Here is a 23140-nt window from a genome sequence, read left to right on the forward strand (position 1 = left end):
GTTCTCCGAGGAAGAAACTGCAGAGGTCCTAACTTGGGAACCCTTCTATAGAAGGGAGTACACACAGACCAAGTAAAAGGTAGCACACCACCAGAGCCATGCCGCACTCACTGGGGAGCTTTAACAGAACTCAATGATGAAATACCAAAACTATCTATGTACCATGTGCTATATATGCATGTAAACCTATCAGTATAGAAATACAGACAAGAGCAGGGATGGAGGGGTTGCTTTCTATCTAAGCTCATAATTAACCTGAATTTTGGCTAGGTGGAGTTCAGTGTCCTTCTCATTTTGGGGGAATCTCACTGGCAACCTTCTTTAGGCTCCTCACACAGCAGGAGTAGCACATCTCAGCTTTTCCTTCCAGCCAGCTCCCACGGACTGCCCCAGTCTTCCCTGTTTACTCAGCTCTCCACAACTTCTGTCTCCTGGAAAAGCAGCAGAATTGTGCCAGAGCTTCTCACTCCTTGTTCCCTGACTTTTACTCGTCATCACATTGCATACTTTGAAGTCACTAGCCGCACCTACACACACAAACACAGTACAAGGCTCTTCTGCACCAAACATTAATATTGCAGAAAACTGTAATCCCTTATCCTTTTTATTCCAGTCTTGATATTCTTCCAAAGCTCTGTTAAAAGGCATTTTGTTATGTTAGAATTCCCTTATCTCTGGTTTTTTTAGCTGTCCTCTGCATATACTATATGCCAGCCAACATTTAAATAATTAACTAAGCACTAATTGCTGTATTTTTTCTTAAATGAGTAGTAGAATGTAGTCCCGCTAAAACTACAGGAATGACATATGAATTACGAGCACACTTCTCAGTGTGGATGGTCATAGTTACTAGATTATATATTGAAAAAGAATACAGGCATACATAGCACAAAATGTAGAAAGCATCAGTGCAAAACTGTCATCATACATACAAATCATGTATCTGTTTTGAAGCAATAAATGTTCAGAAAACTTTCTGGTGTTCAGCAGGCTTCTAAGTGTTAAGCATTTTAAGAATTTTTGATTACGAACAACATAATCCTAATAGCGAATAGTTTTCATTAGGAGAAAATAAAAATCACTCTCACTCAGTGGAGGAAGGAAAAAACAAATCCTAGGATATAAGTGGCCTTTCAAATAATTGTAGCATCTGCATAGTTGGTACTCTGAGATTGGAGAGCAAGGAGATACTCAAGGACAGAGTTATTTGTTGTACACATAATGGCAAAGTTAAGGTCCCCAAGTAGAACAAAGCATCCTGAAATTGCAGAATTATAAATATGAGAAAAAGAAAACAAACAGGGCAAGGTAAATACAAATTTTGCACACACAGAAATTATTAGCCTCTTCTGTCCCACACTTTACAAATATTGCAGAACACTGTAATGCATCATCCTTCAGATTCCAGCCTTGGTACTCTTCCAAAGGTCTGATAAAAATTATTTTGTTACTTCATAATTTCTTTAGTGTTCTTTGCTTTCAGTTATCCTCTGCTTAAGCTATATTGCCAGCCACCAGTTAAATGAATTACTATTTTCTTACATGTCTCTTAGGTGAATTATGAGGTTTTACAGAAAAAAAAACCCAAAACTATTTGCATTTCACTGCACACTTACAGTTGCATGTAAGCAGGGCTGGTTGATACACTTGTCCAGCCATGCCCTGCACCTGATCACCACAGTCTGTCCTGCCTTCTCCTTAAACTCCATTTCTAACTTTTCCTGGGTGAGGGACTCTGTTCTGTGGGCTTCTGTGTGTGTATGTGCCATGTTTGTGCCTGTGTCTATCAGGAATGAGCTGAGCACAGCTTTGCTGTTGGCTCAACCTGGTGACATGTTGCCATGGGAGCCTTGCCTCTGTCAAGCTATGAAGTTCTGCACCCCCTAAGAGAATCATATTTCAGGCCATGAAACTCCCATTAACAGTCCAGCTATCTATACTTTTTAGTACAAAAAGCTAAACGATTGTATTTCTATTTTTACTGACAGACAACGGTCACAGTTCTTCGAAAAGGCTGTATTTCAGTCATTAATTTAGATTTGGCTACGTAATATGAAAAACTTTAATGATCCTTCATTAAGAAGGCATCATACATATGTAAATCTCATAATTGCTACTTTGAATTAGGTAGAGATGCTCAGGGAAATGTTATACTGGAAGAAATATACTCAACTTCTGGTTGCTGTGGAATTTGGATTTCCTTGCGGGCAGGGTGAGGGAAGTATTTCAATAAGGAGAAAGGACTTAAAACATCCAAGAAATACACCTAATACATATATGGTCATAGTTTGTATTTTTTTCAAATCAGCTCTGTATCAGGAGTACAATTGAAGTAAAATTTAGCTAATATCCTTTATCATTTTGCACATGCACTGCTCAGTTTAAAATGTTGCCTTCACTGATAGCTGCTTTGCAAGCAGCTGGAGTCCACGTAGGAGTCCATGAAGAGTAGAAAAATATACTTCCTAATTTACTGTCTTTAGCTTCACTGAAAGATCGTAAGACAAATTAGATTTTCCAATTACCTTCAGGGAAAGCAGTGACATTTTCTGTTATCCTTTAAGCACTTAGAGTATATGAAAAACAGAGAAGTCAATAATCAGTAGTAGCTATGCCATCCAATATCTAATTACCAGTGCAGTATTTAGAAGTACTACGCTACTCTCTTTTCTAAATTTTCCATGTAATGGCAGATTTTATAAGCTTTTAAATTTTAGGGGGTTGCCATTAAGAATAAAAGAAGAGCACTTCCTGAAATTACATAAGATTTTCTGTATTTTAAAGTACTTTCTGAAACACAGATCCAGAACACGGAATATTTTCCTGCTGCTAAGAAGAATTGGATGAGGCCTCCTGAACCACCTACCCTCCTGTTTTCTACAGAATTTTCCAGTTCTCTTTAGGACGTGGCAGAACAACTCTCCTCAAAACACCTTTTTTGTCTTTCTCCTTGGAGTGAATTAAGAAAAAAACCCAACAACTCAAATCCAAACAACAAACAATCAGAAAATCCAACCCCAACCACTGTTCAGAAACACTGGAAAAGAGGGACCGTGTGTCATGGTTTAACCCCAGCCAGCAACTAAGGCCCACACAGCCGCTCGCTCACTCCCCCCTGCTGGGATGGGGGAGAGAATCAGAAGAGTAAAAGTGAGAAAACTCATGGGTTGAGATAAAGACAGGTTAATAGGGAAAGCAAAAGCCACGCACGCAAGCAAAGCAAAACAAGGAATTCATTCACTACTTCCCATCGGCAGGCAGGTGTTCAGCCATCTCCAGGAAAGCAGGGCTCCATCACGCATAACAGTTACTTGGGAAGACAAAACGCCATCACTCTGAACATCCCCCCCTTCCTTCTTCTTCCCCCAGCTGTATACGCTGAGCGTGACGCCATATGGTATGGAATATCCCTTTGGTCAGTTGGGGTCAGCTGTCCCGGCTGTGTCCCCTCCCAACTTCTTGTGCACCCCCAGCCTCGCTGGTGGGGTGGTGTGGGAAGCAGAAAAGGCCCTGACTCTGTGTAAGCACTGCTTAGCAATAATGAAAACATCTCTGCATTATCATCAACACTGTTTTCAGCACAAATCCAAAACACAGCCTCGTACTGGCTACTACAAGGAAAATTAACTCTACCCCAGCCAAAACCAGCACACTGTGTAACATGCCATCAGGACAACTCCTCAAGCAGTAACAACATAGAATTACACAGGCTCAACAGTTTCATGCAGAATAGGGAATGCATGTTAATTTTACCCCTCCCTTCATCCCACCCCAAAATGCCAGGTAAATGGAAGCTAAACCAGAAAACTCATGAGCAAAACCAGAATCATGTATAAGTTTGGTCTCTCTTGACTGCTTGCAATATTTTAAAATATAAACAAGGCTAGAAAGAAGCAATTGTCACATTTTCCTAAAAGTTATTTGATATTTGGCTATGATATGCTAAATATCTTGTTTAAATTTCAACTTATAGATTGAAAGTGTTTTCTTTCTTATACTTGAGATGTTGGTAGTAATAGCATGAGAAGTATCTAGCAGAAGGTAAATCAGAGTACTTAGAGTGGAAGAGGCTGAGATAGAAACATTGTTTGGAAATGCTTCAGGATAATTTTAAAATGTACTGATATTATAGTGATATATTAGAGTTATATTGTAATACTCAGTTCTGAAAGCATCAACTTTGCTGTGATTTCCGTGTAATTAGGAAGCTTATTAACTAGGGATATAGTCACTCAGTATTAAACATTTTCCTAAACTCTTAATTTAATTATTTCACTGGGCTGCCAAGTAACAAAGTACTACAGTAAGATTTATTATTTACATACATACAGTATCCACAACAATTTAATAAAAAATAAGTGTAAGTCTTCCTGACTTCTCAGTAGGTACCTGTAAAAGGTGAAACAATAAGAACCTTTAATTTTCAGATAGCACCTTGTAATACCTTACAAATGCTGATTTATTAGTCTTTGGAACACTGTAAAGAAAGTTACATTCTCAGTAACAAGTCGAAATGTTTTTCACATCCTGAGGTGTAAATAGAACTGCCTCTGGGTTAGGATAAGTTTCGGCATTCATCTCAGAGTTGAGCATAGCTGTCAGAACTCAAAAATCACTTGTCTAATTGATCAAACTGATAATCTTCCTCCCTTCCACGACGATGTTTTTTTTTCTCAGCTTGTATACAATGTCTTGTTTGAAGTATGCAGAAATGTTTAAATTGAAGCAGAATTTCTAAAGGGACCAAAAAATTTATAGCATCTTCCTTGCATTAGCAAGGAATATGCCATTCAATAGATGACAATCACCTGGAATAAGTATTTTGACCTCCCAACAATAACCACCAATATTTAAGTGTGGTTTTAAGAAATCAAATACATGATTGCCACTTGTTTACTTGCTTGTCACAGATAAACTCTATCAACTTATTCTACAGCAGGTGATGAAACTATTAGTCCCCACTAGACCACCTGCCTGACATCTCATCACAGTAGAAAACAATTGCTCAGAAGAATCTGCTGCATGAAGGCAGGCTGCTCATAGCTATGGCAGAAAATCCAGAGGTTCTAACATCTCCCATTTCCTTTCTTTCTCTTACTACATAGCTCTATAATATAAGGAGGAATGTGCCCAAGAAAAAAGTTAATTAAATATTTCTGTTTCTAATCAGTTCAAGATCTGAAGGGACTAGGAAATTCTTTTTCCAACCCTGGGTGGAATCACAGTCAGACACATTCAGAAAATGAGACCCTCGTAGCCTCAGGGACTACCCATGGTCAAAACATTAATGTGAAGGAGCAATAATCCTTTCTGAGATCACTTAGTGCCATTTACAGTGATGTTTAATGAGAAGTGTGTTTTAACCCAATTCAATTTGAATATTCATTAGGAGATGTATTTACACTGTTCATACTTTGAATATTTTTTCCATTTCTACTTTGTAATGATCATATCGTGAACTCTGGTTAGATGCCTAATAAAGTGAATGATATAGCTGGCAAAGTCAAATCTGTTTTCATCTCTGTGAAGCACATATAGAACACGGAAGGGGAGATTAATTTAGTTTAAGTAATCTGTATGCAGTGCGCATCAGCAGCAAGATCATAATGCCACAGCCAGTTTGTTGGCTAAGGATTATCAGACTGTATATCCTGTATCAGGAAACATCTCAACTAAAACCTCATGCTGACTAAAGAAATATGCCATCAGACTCAGAATTCTTGTTTCTAGCTGCTGACTCTTCCACAGAGTCAATCTTAAAGATATACACAGCAGCTTTTTTATCTGCCTAAGCTTGTTTGCATCTCAGAATGGCTAATTCACGTGAGAATGGAAAGCGAAGAGTCCCATTCTTTGACAACTGCACCTTAGAGCATTTAGCTCATCCTCTAAGTCACACTGCAAACTGCTTAGCCTACTTGCACTAAGAATTATAATAAAAGTATGAGAAAATAAAAAGAACAGTGTTCCACAAATGGATGCTTTGTATTTTCACTCTTTAGCTGGTATTATTGTAGCTTTGTTATTAATTACCTATTCAAAAATACACTGGGACTATGTGATTTTGGTATCTTTGCAGAAGTTATTAATTGAACTACAAGGATTAAAAAAAAAAAGATGCTTTATTGCATTCAATTAATGGCCTGCCAGCTATAGACTATCACACTCCTGGCATTCTCAAGTATGCTGGATTTGTTACCAAGTTCTACAGCAGCCTGAGTCCAAAGAGAGATCCTGGACTGAATTAGACCATGTTCCTTCTAGGCACTAGACAATATGTATTTATAGCAGATAAGTAGTTTTTGCCGAAAGTGCAGAGGGTTCCTCCAAATAAACTCCCCTAATACCAAGATGAAACATCGTCATGGACCATGCCCTTACCCTTCACTTCTTGGGAAATCAGTGCCCATGTAGAAGAATGACTGCTTCTTGTAAAAGAAATAAAAATAAAAATATTCTGTTCCTATGCATGTGTAGAATCTGGATGTAGGAAAAACAATCTGACTATGAGATCCGACACTGTGAAAATGGGGTCATGAGAATCAAAAGCATGAGTTTCTTCATCTTCGTAGCTGAAAGCTATACTGTTTATATTCACTGTGTGCCTTTAATTGGCACTTTGTTGTTGCTGCTAATGGAGGTGGTTTTACTGCAGACTATGGTTCCAGAACCAAAATAAATATATTTATGCTCTACATTTTAAATTTTCCTCATCAGAATCAGGACATGCTGGCACAAAGCATCTGACATTCAGTTACCACATGGGTACTCTTTACCCTGGACTTCGTCCAGAGAACATTGCAGGGGATGGAGGTGCATGATGGGGGGCAGAGTGCCTGCACCTTTTGTTTTCCTGCTTTACAATTACTTTTCCACTCATGTGATCAAAAAATTTAACTATATAGGATGACATAAATTTCAGAGAGTCTTTTGCTTACCCTGTCTAAACAGCAATGCTTACAGGAATTTATTATTAATAGTTATTAATAACAGCAATAGCAATATCCATTACAGCACAGAGACAGAAACAGAATGCAACCAAAGGCATCTGCAAACTACATTTAAAGATTGCAAGTTATATGAATCATTTACAAGCTGAAGCGAGCTGATGGAGAAGATATTACGAGATTTAAGTTACTTTGTTCTAAAAACACTAAAAAAGAATGCTTTCCTCGCAATAACTATATTGCAGGTTTCTGTAACTAGCCACTTTACAACCTTCTTCATGTGATATACTTTTTTTTTAATCTGTTTTTTTTCTGAATTTTTTTACTGTGATTTTATATTATCCCCAAGTCATTAGCATCTCTTCAGTCCCTCAAACAAAAGACAAATCAAAACTTCAAATCCAAACAGTTATACATTTGAAAAGGGAGACACGCAAGAAAATGCATGAAAACCATTTGGGTCTTTGCCACTATTACAACTCTCCACAGAAGGTTTTCTGATAAAGAGATGATCAGCAGCCCTGTGTGAGGACCTAGGACAAACAAATGAGCAGGCAAAACTGAAGTCCTCCCTGTCACGAAGAAATGCTTGTCTCTAACGATGAAGAGACATTCATAATGATAAAAGAAACTCTCACCTTATTGTATCATGTGTACTTGTCATTAAAGCAGCACACATTTGATATATCCACTTAAAAACTGCTTTATATCTTATTCTCATCTTCTGGGCTTCATAGGTTTAAATGACCTTCTGTTTGAAGTTACAGAGCTCTGGTAAAAACATCAGGTTTTCATGAAATTATTTGCGTTTTCTCTGGAAGTGGTCTAAAAGTCACGACCTTAAAGCATCTGAAAACATTTCTAACTAATTATACACAGTCTCAACAAAAAAAATACCACCTATGAAATTTTGCTTAGTTCAGAAATTAAGATCTATTTCTTACCAGTTAAGAAGAAGTAGTGAAACTGCAGTTGTTAGCCAAGTGGTTAAGGTAGGTGTAGGAGGAGGAACTGTCTCAATTCACAAGCTATATTCTCTGGTGGTTCAGAGAGAGACTGAATTTTCAATATTAACAAACATAATATATCATCTTAAGTTACACAAATCAATCCCTTCCTCATCCATCAAATTTCATTCTCCTATGGAGCAGTACTGAAAAGGAGTGCAGTATGATAAAAAAAACATAGTATTTTTCCCATAGCACTAACACTTTCTATTCTAAAGTCTTTTAGAAAGACAAATAGCAAAAACTTTTTCTCTCTGCCCCACTGGCCTCATATTCGGGGTCCATGAAGGAACCTGTTATAACTCTGATTCTCCAGGCTGGATCCTTTCCTGATAAAACCTAGAGCAGCTGCTTTGACACCTTTGCATTGGCCTTTGTATTCTTAGATTGCTATGAATCAGTTTAATTAAGGAGAACTACATTTACATCACTACAGAAATATTACACATTTTTATGTGGTAGTCCTTAAGAAAAATACAGCTGTCATTCCTCTACTCCAATTACTCTCTAATACAGCACTCAACATTTACTTTTGAACTGATGACAATTGCTAATTAACAAATGTTCATATTTGGCTAAGATGATATTGGTTCTTAAAGATCTGATTATTTTTTTTTTTAATTGTCTATGCATGCCCATTTTCAATTCTCTCAGCATATCCTCATCAGGTCCATCCAGAAACAACAGGCCTGATAACATTAGAAGGAGATTTATGATGGTATTAAATGTAGAGCAAGAAGTTTTCTCTTTCCACATCAGTTTTCAATATTCTATTTCGATAGCAAGTTTTCTATCTAGCATATGACTTCTTTCTTTCTAGACATTTTTCACCCACTCAATAGTACCTGATTTTCCGTAACAGCTCTTATAGCACTTCTGTGTAGTCAAATAATATTGAAATGGATGACTGAAGTTTTCTACTCTTCTCTGAAGCACTCACTGACTTAGCAAGCATTTAATAATAGAAATAAAACCTTTTCCCCATTTTGTAGTTGCTCTGTATCTGAAAAAATATTACTACTGCATTACCAATTCAATCTTTTTATGCATCATTACCCTCTTCTTCTAATAGTATTCTAACAGGCTAACTTGATGAAACAGAAATGGTTAGACTGGGCATTTTCATTTATAAAAGCTGTTGCTTGAAGTCAAAACAGAAAAAGGTTAGGCAGTGAATGGTATGAGGAATACAAGGAAATACACACTAAAATGTTCTAGGGATTTCTTCTTGTTCATATGCATTCTTCATTAGAACGTCAGCATTAATATTTACTTCCTAAGACAGCTTTTTTTTCTTTCTACAGCAGTGTTTTCTTTGTCTTTTTCTAAAAACAGTTAAGTTTTGAAAAGGAAGGAATTTCAGAAGTGTAGGTGGAAAGATTAGATTTTGTCAGCAAAATTACTCACATGCTGTTTCCCTCATTTGAAACTCTATTTAGTACTATATGAAAGGCGTCTAACGGACAATAAGCATTATGTTTCCTTCATATTCCACTGCTACTGTGCATTAAGCATACATAGAGAAAACAGCTGTAGTAAGAGAAGAATACTTTGGTTTACATAGTTACTATGGCTATGGCCAAAAAGATGTTCCTTATTAATACAAGGTGAAAGATAGACCATTGTGATAACTAGAAAGGGTAAGAAAGTATTTATATTACTTATAAGACATTAGGAACAAAAAGTCACCTGAAATGCAAAACAACATCTGACAATAATAATTTGTCCCCATTTTTTTCAGATCTATATGTTCTGGTCAATGCAGAACAAAACTGTGTTCATTTTTTCTTTAGATTTAGACTAAATATAGATTGAAACTAAATCTAATCTTAAACAAGAAAGATGATGATAAATCCATTTAACTCACAAGTGGTCTTTTTCTTTAGACAAAGACAATTTTCATTTCAGAGCCTATAGCATGACTAGTTAGGAAATAAAATATTTTCATACACAGAAGGATCATATCTCACAGCAGATGCAATACTTTGATACGTTCTGTTCATATAAATGCACACGTAGATTAAATTCTTTTGACCAGAAGTATCTGTTGCAGCTGTGCCTATGGGCATATAGTAGATATACTTGAATTAATAAACACAATATCCTTCAGCCTTCTCTCAAAAATTTCACTCAAGATAAGTACAACTCCATAGTTGTAAACAAAGCATTTCAAAACCCACTGCCATTGCCAGGCAGTTCTCTCTTCACCATAACGCTTATCCACATGGATTCAACCACTGATAACTACGAAGCAACTACTTCCTTTTGAGAGAATTAGTGGAAGTCCAATTTAAGCAAAGACTACAGGGCAACCCAGTAAAACTGGACACTGAACCTGGATATCTATCCTCCTCATTAATTTCTTTAAAACAAAATAGATCAAATGTAGATGCTTCACAATTTTTGTAAAAAGGAACATTTTTTTCCAACAGAGACCACCTGAGTCAAAGTACAAAATTCTACTACAGGTTAAGTAGATTAAATTAAACAGGCTAACTCACAACTATCCACTTTCCTTCCATTAAAAAAATCCAGGGTGAATGCTCTTATTCAACTAGGTATATGAAGTTTATCTTTCTCCTGGTATTGACTAATGTGTAAAGAAGAAAACCAGAATACTAAAAACAGACTTACATGGGAACATGTTTTGACAGACATTTAAAGAATGCCTGCAAATAACTGTTCTTATTAACTTTAGTAGGAGGAACCTTTGCCACTAAGATCAAAATCTTTTCTGTCCTTTGAATTGATGGAGTCACTGCTCAATAGTCTTCAATGGAAAACCGTTAAGATATCATCTGCCTTATTTATACTTTCCCTTCACATTGATAACATCTATAGAACTGGAACAAAGTCACAAGCAATATCTGAAGGATCTGGAGGAGTTCACTACACCTAGTTTCGTACGTGTTTGGACCTGTGTACTCTTCGGCCCTCCCATTAACATACTCTCTGTCCTTTCCTTTGCTCTTTTCCACTGGTATTGCATCTGCGAGATACAGAGTGGGAAGCCCTGGAGTAAAACCAAGAGTTGTGATCAAGCTAAAGTAACGTCCCTGAATTCTAGGACATACAGATACTAATGTGTCTTCAGGAAAGACAGCATGCCATCATTTTGAATGAGACCTGGCCGGTGTCCCCAGCCCAGAGGCTTGCCTCATTTGAGATCAACTACATTATCAGGAGCATGTATAGGCATGGCTAGCCACCCACACTATTTTAAACATAATTGTGTTGAAAAAAGATTGGACATACGTGCATGAAGCTGTATGTTCTAGAAGAATAGTGTTTCAGTAGCCTCAACACTATAAATTTACACACTTATTGCCAGTACTACATAGATGAACTCACAAAATAAAAACCTGTTGAAAATACGATTTGACAATGCCCTGTCATGTTCAGAATTTATGTGAATAACAACTGGTTATATCTCCTTCGTTATCACATATAATGGAATGGAGTATTTGTTTAAATACAATAAAACACCAACACTATTAAATGGATTAGTGGAAAGAGGTAATTATAGACTGTTGCAATATTTTTTCCATATAAAACTGATTCATTTTAGGCTTATCAATAAGCCTATAGTTAATGTGTAGGTATCCAGTTTAGATTAGCGCAGAATGGTAAGAGAACTGTCATGCATATGCAACAGTACAGCTATTAAAATTCCATGGAAGTCCATAAGGCCTGCATAAATAATTCTCAGTGCAACAGCTCTGAGGGGAAAAGTAAGCGCAGTTTTCTTCTTTTATTTTTTTTTAGTGCAGCATGCCATGGAAGAAACAGTAAGATTCCCTGGGCTGTAAAATGCTTCTTTTGTTTCTTACATATCACAGAAGCAATTTCACAACAGAAATTAGGTTGGCAACACAGTTCTGGGTTTTAAGGGAAATGAAGAAATATATCTTAAGGGAACTTGGCACTCTACTTTTTTTTTTTTCTTTGAAGCATACCTGACAGCATATGAATATAAAAGGAAAATTAAAGTTATCCTCATCGAGCCATACTTCCTTCTAAGCAAACCAGGTATGAAATGAAAGAAAAAAACCCAAAAAACTGAGACTGCTCTCTTTTTTAAAGTTCTTGCTATGAGATGTTATCTTATTCTTACTAAGAATAAAGCGTGGAATAGGAATAGAAACTTCCTACATAAATCCTTCTTGTGCAATCTATATTTTCTCATTAAAATAGTCTGTTTCACACTTTTGACGAATGTTAAATGCCATTTGAAAAATTAGAAAAACCCCACACCTAAGCATCCCTTAGCAGTAGCAAGATCTTTCAGATCTGAACCTAATGCTTTGAATGTATTCTATTTTATAGTGCTTTTTAGTTTAAGAACAATATGAATGAGATGTGTCTTGGTGGGAATGAATTAATTTTAAATATGAAATTGACTTGTTTCAGTTAGAAATTTTAGTCCTTAATGTTATATGGGACAAATGTAAATAGTGATTGCTTTTGTTCTTAAAAAATTCCAAGATTAAATATTCTTAACTGAGTTTAGGGACTGCTATTTCAGCTGCCAGTATCATAATACAGATGCACATTTTCGTATTCTGGAATTCTTGGTATTCTGTAATTTCCAGGAGTAAAATTACTGGGAAAACTTCTATATTGAGAAGCATCCTTGCAGTGCCCTAAAGTACAGTGGTGTATTTATCAATTGGCTTGCAAATCAACTCAAACATCTCATTATGACCAGTTGCTGGGTTCCCCCCACCCCCCAGTTCTCTTCACTTTAAAATAGTTTTAAGTATTTAGGGTAAAAGAAGAAAATTAAAAGCTGCTGTATAAATGTAGAACTCGCTTAGAAAAGTAAAAAGCTGACACTTGGTATGCAAGTTACCAAAATAATTACGATGTGTTTTGACAAACAGTTCTTTCTCAGTCTGCTTATTTTCTCTGATCATCAGAAAAGTAAAAACAAACGGTTTGTGACATTTCAGTAGTGCAAATGTTATGGGAAAGTTAAAAAGGGTGAGATATTTTAAATCAATGCAATAAAGAGTTAGCACATGTTTATATTTCTACTAAACATATTTTACTTTGTTCCTCTCTATCCTCCTTCAGTCACTTATTTAAGATTTGGATTTATTATTCTAAGTTATACAATTCTCTCTTGATATTACACTTTTTTCCTAATTTAAGGATGAACAGTAGTATTCAAGGGTTGTCTTGATCAGTTATTCTGAGAGAACTGATTTTGGCACCATGGCAGGAATGGTAAGACAATGCATCAGTTGTTTCAAAGACAGCTATATTTTCCAAGTTATGAATCATAGAGAGAAGGAGAAAGAACTATTTTTGCTTGATGAAGCCAAGAGCAGAACCAACATCTCAAACCTTAAGTGTCAATAAACTCAAAGCAATTTAAATGGCATTCATTCAGGTGTTTTAGGTTTGGTTTTTGTTTTTGTTTTGGTTTTTTTTTTTTTTGTCTTTTCCTCACTAGTCCCTCTCTCCCAGAAAGGCAATCAAATATCATGTGCTCACCTGTAACTGAGCAAACTACAAAAACTACTTTATTCTTTTCCAAGCTCTTTTCATTCTGAGACAAGATGATTGACAATTTATGTTTTGGCCAACGTGCACAACACTTTGTTCACTCTCAACAGTGTGGATTTGGGAGCAAAACTTAAAATTCTCAACAGAAATTCTTTAGATCTGGCCTGAAGCCAAGAATCAGGAAGACAAGCTCTCTCTGACCACAGCAAAAATCTCCTGTTGCACATAATGAGATAGTACCCAATTTTAACACTGATATTCTGAAAATTTTAAGAGCAAAAGGCTTTGTAGTACACAGTGTAACTAATGTATCTTCTAGCAGCCAGATGTCCAATTCTACTCTAATTGAGGCCAATGGGGACCTTCTTAAACTGGAGAAGATTGCACCCCAATAGTCAGATTTGACTCAGTAGCTGCCTTCAGAAACCCGTTCTTCAGGTATCACATAGTATGAGAAGCAAAAGCTTTCAAGTTGAGCTTTTTCAGCCTTTTCTGCTTCAGATTCTCCTTTCTACACAGCACTTTAAGAGGAGTGGAGCTGTTGCAGCCCCAAAACCTGCCTGTGAACTCTGGGGGCTGAGGATCCGTGGCCTGCCAAACCATTAATAAGTTAAATATAACTAATTTCATTATTTAACTTTAATAAGTTAATTTGCATGGAAAGAGAGGCAACAATAAAGAAGCATTTGCAAAGCAGCATTTATTCTGTTACATACTGTTATATAGCAGTATCTGGAAATACTGCTACTGTATTTTGTTATTTTGTGACACAGGAATGAGAAGCAGCAGCCAGTGGTTGTGGTTTCAGCCAAAGGACTAAGAGAAAATGTATTTTCTTTGAAGACATTTGCTATAATGATGACTGATGAAATACTATGTGTTAATGGAAGAAATATTATAACCTAAATTCAAGACCAAAATGGAAACATTGAACCACTAGTTATGGAATTAGATACAGCTGAAAAGGTGTATCATTCTTCCCTATGAGAAATGGCAAATTGTCACAAATTAGAACAATATATTAGAACAAAATACTAGAGAAATATTAGAATTACAAATGTTTCAGATAACAAAATAAAATATTAGTTAAGAAACAGTCCCTTAGTCCCTTACAAAAACTGTTCTTCAGCTTTTTCATCCTTGTTAAAACGCTGCAAAAAACCTCTGATCTTATGGGATCTCTGCAATGTATCATGGGAAACAATCTAAATTGAGAACTCGGCCTTTAGGGACAAGCATGTGGGACATGAGGCACCTGAACTAATTCACATGAGATACTTGGTGGTATTTCTAAGTTTCCCTTCGACTGGTGGGGGTGGGAGAAGGAAAGGGAGAGAAGCACCATAAAAAAAATTCTGTACCTGTTTTTTTCCCTGAGAAGTCAAAAATTTTCAAATGGGAAATTGTCACTTTAAAAAAAATTATTTAGTTCAGTAAAAGACCAACTTTCTATTGCAAAGCATTCTAGCAAAATAATATCCAGCCATTTCTGAATGTGTTTGAAACTGCTTTCTCTTTAGCACTTGATATTTACTTCATTATAGCAAATTGTTATATTAAACTGTTGTCTTACATTACATTAAAATCACATCTGTTAAGTAGCTGCTTTTATAGACATAATTCTGAAGATGTATAAATGAAAAAATAAAAGAATGTAGTGTGTCGTGGTTTAAGCCCAGCCAGCAACTAAGCACCACACGGCCGCTTGCTCACTCCCCCCCGCCCCGGGTGGGATAGGGAGATAATCAGAAGAAAAAGGTAAAACCTCATGGGTTGAGATAAGGACAGTTTAATAGGACAACACAAGGAGAGAAAAAGTAACAATAACAATAATACTAATAAAAGAATGTATAAAGCGAATGATGCACAATACAGTTGCTCACCACCCGGAACCCGATGCTCAGCCCATTCCCGAACTGCGATCCCTCCTCCCCCCCAGCCAGCTCCCCCCATTATATACTGAGCATGATGTCATATAGTATCACATATCCCCTTGGCTAGTTCAGGTCAGCTCTCCTGGCTGTGCCCCCTCCCAGCTTCTTGTGAAAACTAACTCTATCCCAGCTGAACCCAGGACATAGCGGAAAAAGAACAAAGTACTGTAAGGTTACTCTTGTAGTCAAAGTGATCACCAGCTCTACTGAAATGAGCACAATTTTTATCTCTGGCGCCGAAGGACAGTTGGACTAGATCTCTTACCCACAGCTATATAATCAAGTGGTCTAGCCAAAAGCATATTCAACATCTCACAGACACTACAGAAAAATATAAAATAGAATAAAAAAGGTTGAACTTTTATTTCTCTCTGAGAGAAGGCGAGTACTGCTTCCAGGTTCATGTCTGCCAAGTCCACAATACACACATCAGGAGTACCAGGTGCACACACCAGAAAAGCAGAAATTCCATTTCCACCATGCCATTGGCGCTACCATCAAGAACTAGTCCTCACCTAGCAGACAAATAAAAGTTGCCCAAAAGTAATTCTGGTAGTGTTCCTTTATCTGCATTTTGAAGCATCTATGTTAAGGTTTCTCTATTCATTCATAAATACTTTTGTGGTTTAAAAGATATGATTAACAACAAGGCATTGATAGCTAATGACTTCTTAGAAATTTTTCTTCCACTGTTTAGACCACTGTATTAACAGAAAGCTGACATTGGCTGTAGTCTTCAAAAAACATCCTAATCCAAAAAGAACTAGGAGCATATGTGCTCCCATCTGATGTAAAGCTGCATTCTGTGTTAAGTCTTCTAGAGCTTGCATGACACATAGAATCAGGTAAACCAGCAAGTACGGGAGGGTCTGCTAAAAAGACAAAACCAAACCAGAAAAAAACCCAGGCTATTGTGCAATACTTTAACATATTATCGAGTTACACTGTTTACTTAGGTAGACCAAACACAAATTGATATAAGCAAATTGGTAGAGATAAATAGGCAAATTGATGTGAGTTTCCTTCAGGCTTAGAAATTCAGTAAACTCTTCAGTAACAGTGCCAAACTAATGGTACTAAACCCCTGGGCTTACTTCCCACAGAGCAGTGAGCAGTAACAGCAGCTCAGCCTCTTGCTGTGCTGTGAGTGCACCTTGGCTGTTTGAGAAGAGCTGCCAGTGAGATCAGGAGGACGGCTTTTTTTTTTTTTTTTTTTTTTTTTTTTGAAGTCCAGCATTTCTTCACCTTCTCACTACAATTGCCAGCAAAAGCTAATAAATTACAGGATTGGATCACTAGTCTAGCTAGAAGCTGTGCTAGACCACCCACAGCCCTGCATGAGCCAACCCAGCAGCTGCCCATGTCACAAGGCTGGATCACACCTACGACGAGAAAGGAGCAGGTGCCAGCCAGTAAATTAATGGAAAAGATGTAATGTGATTGAGGGGCAACAGCAGGGAACTGTTTTACTTAACTACACTTTGGGGAAGAGCGATCAGTGTCCAACTGACATTTTATGGGCCAGATTTTCAGTTTGGTTTTAATAGGACTCCCCCCTCCTTTTTCTTCTTTTTATTCCCATGTACATATTTGAAATCTTGCACTTTTGACAAAGTAGCTGGGCAGTCACAGCCAACTCCAAAGCAGCAGCAAAACACCTTGGAATTTCAAGGTCTTACATGCGTGCATAAGTACTCAAGACCCCACATGCATCAGAGATTTCTGAAATAGTTTTACCTATTTAAAAATAATTAAATGCATCAATACCCTTGCATCAATACCTGGTACAACGCTTCTTTGGTGGATCTGGCAGCTACTCTTTTCTGCCCAAACCCATTTGGTATTCAGAAATTTGGCAATCCTTACCTACATCTCCTGAAGGGCCTAATTTTCTAGCCATTCTCTGAGCTTACCTAGCATATACAGTTCAAACCAAAACATGTTGGAAAATGAGGTAGTGACCACCTTCTAATAACTGGCCAAAAAGTATGAGTCTTACATTCTAGACTTCTTCACAAGTGGAGATAAACCAACTTTCCCCATAATCCCAAAGAATGACCCAACTATGAAACTATGGCATCTTTTTTTCCATTGAAACTGGTCTGCCAGGCATCCAGCAGTATCAAACTCAGGAGACCAGAAGGGCAGGTAAGAGGGATCCTCATACCCCTGCCTGGTGGTCAGGAGAGAGAAGAAAGCCCACGTTCCACATTCCCAGGCTGGTTTGCATATCTTACATTGCACAGTAGCTAGAAATAGAAGTATATACAGATGAAAATAGAAATAAACCACAGAACATTAACTCAAACCACAGGACTCTGCCTTCAAGGAGAAACATATCCTAGTTTGTGAAGCTGTGGCCATGAGCTAGCTACATGAGTGTCATGGTTTAACCCCAGCCAGCAACTAAGCACCACACAGCCGCTCGCTCACTCCCCCCTGCTGGGATGGGGGAGAGAATCAGAAGAGTAAAAGTGAGAAAACTCATGGGTTGAGATAAAGACAGGTTAATAGGGAAAGCAAAAGCCACGCACGCAAGCAAAGCAAAACAAGGAATTCATTCACTACTTCCCATCAGCAGGCAGGTGTTCAGCCATCTCCAGGAAAGCAGGGCTCCGTCACGCATAACGGTTACTTGGGAAGACAAATGCCCTAACTCCAAATGTTCCCCCCTTTCCTTCTTCTTCCCCCAGCTGTATATGCTGAGCATGATGCCATATGGTCTGGAATATCCCTTTGGTCAGTTGGGGTCAGCTGTCCTGGCTGTGTCCCCTCCCAACTTCTTGTGCACCCCCAGCCTACTCGCTGGTGGGGTGGGGTGGGAAGCAGAAAAGGCCTTGACTGTGTAAGCACTGCTCAGCAGTGAAGAAAACATCTCTGCATTATCAACACTGTTTCCAGCACAAATCCAAAACATAGCCTTGTACTGGCTACTATGAAGAAAATTAACTCTATCCCAGCCAAAACCAGCACAATGAGTGAGAAAAAGTAATTCCAGGGAACAGTGATGGAAAAGGACACCAACTGCCTCTGCAACTGGGCAGCAGGTGAGCAAGGTGGATTTAGCACCTTAAGCCAGGCTCTAATTTTCTTCTGGCTTCAGCTTTTAATATTGTCTTTCCATGAAAAAGACAGACTTGAACAGACTTTGAACATTTTCTGTTAATGCAGAACATAAATACTGTTGTAGCAATATGACTGCCTAAAAAGAGTTATTTTTATTGTTTTCCTGAACAAAAAAAATGCATTTTTTTTTTAATAAGAGAATAGAAAGATACATATAAAGAATTTTTATGTACTAGAAGTTTGCTTTATGCTCTTCCGGAAAACAGTGGTCATGCTTAAGATTTAAAGCCATAACTCTTGTTAAATTAACAACATCAAGAGCTCAGAATTGGTTATTTTGGTGAAAATATTAATAAACAAACTACTAGCTTTTTATTAAGTCCTGTCAAACTCAGAGAAAGATCTTAACAGTTTTAATTATGAAGTCCAGCTGCACAAACTAAGAGAGAAAATGTTTCCAGACAAGATCCAAAGTGCAGCACCATATCCCAAACCACTGATACTTCTTGTCCTTTGACAGTGTAGGGTGGGATGCTTCAGTTCCTTAGATCAAGGCATAAAATTCTAGATCTCCTATACTGCTGGTTTATCACCAAATTCACAGCATATGAGGTCCTGAAAGCATCATTTTGAGGATATTTTAATATTTACTAGTCCAGTGAGAATGTCACTTTGTAGCTAGATGCCTTATTTTAAGACTGTCCACCTTTCCACAGCTACTGCTAATACATGAGCAGTAACTCCCAGAATCATAGAATCGTTTGGGCTGGAAAGGACCTTACAGATCATCTAGTTCCAACTCCCCTGCCACGGGCATGGACATCTTCCACTAGATCAGGTTGCTCAAAGCCTCATCCAGCCTGGCCTTGAAGACTTCCAGGGATGGGGCATCCACAACTTCTCTGGGCAACCTGTTCCAGTACCTCACCACCCTCACAGAAACATCAACCTACTCCCCGGTGTTTTGGCAAGTAAGTTTGTTCTGAGCGCACCACATTGGTTGTGCCTACAGACATAAAGGCATTTTGCTTGTGATTCTTATTAGAGCTTAAGCTTCAGGCAACAACTGTCAAAACTTACTGGTTTTGCCTACACCCACCACAAAAAGCCACACCAAAAGCCACACCTAAGAACCCCCAAAGCTACCCACTATGCATTGACTTCAGGGAAGGTGTATGCTGTGGGACATCCCCCAGCCTTGGTCCCCTAATTCCCAGGGGGCCAACCTGCCTGGGACATGTCATACTTCCTTCCAGCCAAATCCTCATATCCTTCATGTGGTATCAGGATTTGGAGGGGAAGGGGCTGTAAGAGAGAGAGAATGATGCACATTTAAGTCCCTCCCTTACACGGAAGAGGAATGCAATGTGGCATGCACCTGTGTCAGGGAAATGCTTCCAGGTACTGCTGTTGAGAGACAGCCACAGTAGTCAGAGATGTAAGTGACTTCACCTTAAAGAAAAGAAGATGGAGGGAATGAGGATCAGCTTTGTACATGCCAGCAACTGAAAGCTGGACTTAGAAACTGAACTACTCCTTAGTATGTTGGCCTTGTAAATACACAGTCTCCACACTGTTAAACAAAGAAAAAAAATCTCAATCAAATGAAAGCTATTTCTTCTAAGAGCAGCAGGACTGGGCCCATTACTGATGAGTCATATTTCTTTGTGCAATATTTGAAGAGGTGATTGTACGAAATGCTTTTGTTTTCCTCCCTCTCCCTTAAACCTTGGTCTGCATGTTTCTAAGTAACCATTTAAAAGATGTTTTTCTTTTTATATGTATATTTTTAAGTACCCACATAGAAAAGATTACTTCTCAAAAAGTCCCTATGAAAATAAAAGACATAAGAAGATGAGTTCTTATAGTTTCCCTTCAACTCTATCATCTCAGCAATGAAATCAAACTTTTAAGAAAGTAGACAAAGCAAAACTATTTGGGTGCCATGAAAGGGTGATTATAAGCTACATCTAGAACACATTTAATTATTACAGCTTGATTTCTGACAGTTTCTTTCTAATCTGAAATCTGGAAAAAAAAAATCATCTCATCCTGTCATGATAATTGTGGTTCCATTTCTGAATGCAGATTGGATGTTGAATATTTCCAACAAAAAAATACAGATGTCTTTCAAAGCTATTTCATCTGCAGCATTTATATTCATTACAGGTTAAATAATCTTCAATTCCTTTATTCCCGCTCTAAGTTTTTTGCTATATAACAACTATTTTGAGTGATTACTGCTGAAATCCACAGTTCCGTTTCATCCCCACATAGGACAGACATACCTTCATCAATGGAGTTTAAGCTCTAATATCAAATACTACAAATTTGTATCCAAATCTTAATATATGTTCAATCCGATCAGTTAGAAATCAATATTCTTTGCTTCCTCCTTCTACCACCACAGGAAAGGAACGAGTTTCTTAGAAGATGCGCTGAAGGGAGGAATTTGCATGTATGTGTTACTTAAATGCCTGGAGAATTCCTAGTATTGGTGAAAAGTGTGTACCACTTTCCCTCTCTGCTTGAGCCAACCCCAACCAGGGACTTGTGAGTGAAGGTAGGAAAAAGGAATTGTTATCTGCAAAGGGTTTAATTCACTGAAGTACCAATACCTTGTTCTTGAATATTGCTACAAGAACTTGTAACCATCAGAGCTCAAGCAGATGATTCAGGATTTAAGTCAGAAACTTTTACATGAGACAAAATGCAAATAAGATGTTCTGGAGGTGTGAGAGCAGCCCAAAGTACCACACACACATAGCTTTCAAAGAATATGCAGCCCTGCGGGAAATGCCTATTTATTAACTTGACTCTGAAGAAAAAAAATTTACACTTGAACTGAAGTGGGCACTACACAGATTAAGAACAGTAGGAGTCTTAACCTGGGATCATTTCACCTTCTATCTACCTTTTTCTTTTGTTTCCTTAGACATTAGTCCACCAACTGATACTGCTACCTCTGTATTTATACGAATTTTGTATCTCTGACTATAGCAAAATGTAAAGAACATTGACAGAAAACCTCAACATAATCTGTAACCCTACTATTACTTGCATTTTCATGCCCTGTCTTTTCTATTTCCAGTGATACACAATCACATTCAATCAGATTTGAAGTGAAGAAATGGTAGACAAAGATTTTTTTAGTGGCCTGAATGGTGACAATTGATTTAAGCCACACAAGAGGAGAATTTGAAAATAAAACCTATGTCAAATTGTATTCTGAATCTGGGCCAAAAAAACCCTAATTAAATAAATATTAATTTGTAGCTAATTTTAATGTGAACTTTTATGTCATGGGTTCTGAATTTGCCCATAGCAGAGCTTTGCATTGAAAACTCACATTTTCTGTTTCAAAAAGAAAATTTTCCAAGCAAATTACTAAAATAATTAACCATGCTAGTGCAGGAACTGCATGCATTGTATTTAGAAGCTTTAGAGGTTTATTGTAGGTGACCATATTGGTATACTGAGATTTTGATGGAGTTGCTTCACATTTCAACAGCAAAACGCATCTCTTGGAACACTTCCTCATTAAAAGCCACATCAACTCTTCTGTACTTTTTCCATAAGTCAAATCAGTGTGTAATTTGATGCAAGCTTTTCTGATGGTTGTTATTTTGGCCCTTTCATAAATGGCATAAGGGAACACAGTACCAAGATAGGCGGACAAGACAAAATTCTCTCTGCTATAAATATAACATGACATACATATAATATACGTAAACAGATATACTCACACACACACGTATATGGGACTATAGTATTTCTAAACAAGTGTTACTTAAAATTGTGAAATGAAGAAATGCCCGTGGGATTTTCCTTTAGCAATAACAAAATTTAAATTTTAATCTAAAAACACTAAAAGAGTCAAACTTATCTCACAACAATTTACATCCAAAACACCATCCATCCCTTAAGTAGCTACCCAATATTAACAAGGGTAAGGGATTAAGTACAATATGTGACAGTAGGACATGGTATTTATTCCCAAGATGAAATAAAATAAAACAGAGTACTGATTAAGCCAAGACAGAAAACATCGAATCTGCAAAAACTTACTAACATCTAAAAATTCATACACTTAAGAGTATGGATGCTGGATATTTTGGAGAAAGAAAAGGTTAGCAAAGAATCCAGGGAACAAAGCAAAAGTCCTATCTCCATTAAAAACAGAAATGAAAACTAAAAGGAGATTAGTTGACTTCTAGGGCATTCAAACTGCTTGAATTATTTCTACATGCAGATAAAAGACAATGCTGCTAATTACACATCAAAGCAACCTATAAAAAAAAACAAAACAAAACAAAAAAAACCCCCAACAAACACCACCACAAAAAAACCCCAAAACCAAGCCCCCCACCAATCAAAAAACTAATCCAAAAAAATCCCCAAAACCAGCAACAACAACAACAACAAAAAAACCCCAGGGAGATTAAGAATTACTACAGAAGAAAAAAGCTGAAGGCTTAAAGATGCATCAGCATAATTCATTTCACAGGAATTCAGAACACCTTGAGCAAGTTGCTTCTTTTGCTAGTGCCTTCATTTTCCTCTGTTGCTTTTCTTGAGACTAAACTAAAGCTGCATTTACAAGCAATGCTAGTGCAATGCAATCCTGAGTTTGGATTAACTGGGTACAACCCTACCAACATCAGGAAAGAGTAAA

General features: G+C 37.4%; 1 long non-coding RNA gene across 1 annotated transcript in view; it reads right to left on the reverse strand.

The window, feature by feature from the left end:
• Positions 1–23140, reverse strand: part of LOC127015850 (uncharacterized) — a 220864-nt gene that overhangs the window by 192109 nt on the left and 5615 nt on the right. The gene's annotated exons all lie outside the window — the stretch shown is intronic.

This window comes from Gymnogyps californianus, chromosome 4 (genome assembly GCF_018139145.2).
Source record: "Gymnogyps californianus isolate 813 chromosome 4, ASM1813914v2, whole genome shotgun sequence".
Lineage (NCBI taxonomy): Eukaryota > Metazoa > Chordata > Aves > Accipitriformes > Cathartidae > Gymnogyps > Gymnogyps californianus.